This window comes from Petaurus breviceps, unplaced genomic scaffold (assembly GCF_028583685.1).
Source record: "Petaurus breviceps papuanus isolate PSGF00001 unplaced genomic scaffold, PetGlider_PUasm1.0 90895, whole genome shotgun sequence".
Lineage (NCBI taxonomy): Eukaryota > Metazoa > Chordata > Mammalia > Diprotodontia > Petauridae > Petaurus > Petaurus breviceps.
This window is the reverse complement of record NW_027187372.1, coordinates 33,523,388-33,525,424: the sequence shown is the minus strand read 5'-3', so window position 1 is coordinate 33,525,424 and position 2,037 is coordinate 33,523,388.

Sequence of the window (2,037 nt, the reverse complement as noted above, 5' to 3'; positions counted from 1 at the left end):
TGGAAGGAAGGAAGGAAGGAAGGAAGGAAGGAAGGAAGGAAGGAAGGAAGGAAGGAAGGAGAGAAGGAAGGAAGGAAGGAAGGAAGGAAGGAAGGAAGGAAGGAAAGGAGGAAGGGAGGGAGGGAGGGAGAAGGAAGAAAGGAGGGAGGAAGAGAGGAACTTCATTGTCCAATTGGAACTGGTCAGTTGGGTTCCCAGTGGGGTAGCCAGTACTACTCACAGGTTGCTGCTTGTCCTTCAGCCCTTCCTCACTTAAATCCAATTCACTTGAAAGTCAAGACATCATATTTTTGATGCTGATGGGGATGGAATCTGAACCCCCAAAAAGAAAAGACCATGTCTTTGGGATCTGGGACCCAAAAAGGAAAAGCCCCTGGACTTTCCCATGTGGCTCAGGTTCCTGGCATTCACCTGGGGCAATCAGCTGTTCCCTGTTAATTAACTGCCCTTTTATTATCTGTGCCTGGTCCCATCCTAGACTGTCCCTCCCTTAATTCCATCTAGACCCCTCCTCTGTTCCCACAGTGTTCTGTATAAAAGGTCCATCTCGCCTCCGAAAGTGCTCAGATTCCTTAGGAATCTGGCCAATATAATTTTTAGAATCATGCCCACCTTCTATTGGTGTTCTAATAAACCTTGTCTTTGGGTGAAAGAAAGCTTGGTTTAAAATTATTTGGGCAGGACCTACTATTTCAGGGACTTAGCACTCCTAAAGCTCAACAATGCCATGGTTCTCTTTGAGAATGAAGGAGAAACAACAACCTGGCATGTAATAATTGCTTAATAAATTATCTATTTATAAATCTCTCTCTCTTTCTCTCTCTCTCTTTCTCTCTCTCTGTCTCTCTGTCTCTCTCTTCTCTCTCTCTTTCTCTCTCTTTCTCTCTCTATTTCTCTTTCTCTCTCTTTCTCTCTCTGTCTCTCTTCTCTCTCTCTTTCTCTCTGTCTCTCTCTCTGTCTCTCTCTGTCTCTCTCTCTCTGTCTCTCTCTCTCCCTCTCTCTACTCTATTTCCTAATAATTAGGAGCTATCTAAAGTAGGATGAGCTGCCAAGAGAAGTACTAAGCTTCCCTTCTTTTTGTGTGCCACAGAGAACAGAGAACTTTGAGGGGGAGAAGGAAACAGGCATGGTGGAAAAGACTGGAGAGCCGGAAATAGAAGAGAGTAAGAAGAGCCAAGGCCAACTGTGCTTCATTCTCTCCTTCCTCTTCTTCTGGCTCTCTGTACTGTCTCCATGCTGCCATGTGGGTGCCTTCCTTTTCTCTATTTTTTAATCTCTATTTTATGTGTTATTTCCCACCATTGAAATATAAGCTCCTTGAGGGTAGGGACTGTTTCTTTTTTGTTTTGCTTATATTTATATTCCCAATGCTTAGCCCAGTGCCTGACACAGAATGTATTCTAAATACATGCTTGTTGAGTACTTGATGACTATTCTACAGATGAAGAACCTGAGATATCGTGTGCGTGTGTGTGTGTGTGTGTGTGTGTGTGTGTGTGTGTGTGTGTGTGTGAATCCTGGGTCAAAGTCTAAAGGGTTTTTTTTCCCCTTTGATCTCATCTTTTTTTCAGCTGACCCAATGACCCAGATCAGTGTAGTGGGTATTCTCCCTCCCAGGCCAACCCAGTTGTTCTAGAGGCAGGAGCATAATGCCATGTCCCACCCTGAGAGTTGGAGGCAGGTGGGGTGGAGCTTCCCACCAACCACGGAAGACAATGATGTGCTTCCCAACATGGACATACAGTAGCTGCCATAAGCACCAGGGTTGATGAGTGACTAACCTTGGATCAGAATATTTCTCTTGATCTCCTGATCCTAGTGGAGACTTCTATCTGGATTGCAATTATTGAATGGATTAAGTCCTGCTTACTCATACCTCAGGAACCTTTCTTTCCCTTTGCATATGTATAATTTCTGCCAAGGCATAAATTCTCTTGTCAGGGAACAAAGTGTCAAACAAAGGTCTCTCTTTTCCCCTGGTGTTGCAATCCCAAGGCTTCCTTCATAGACAGCCCTGGGATTTTCAGACAAGAAGCC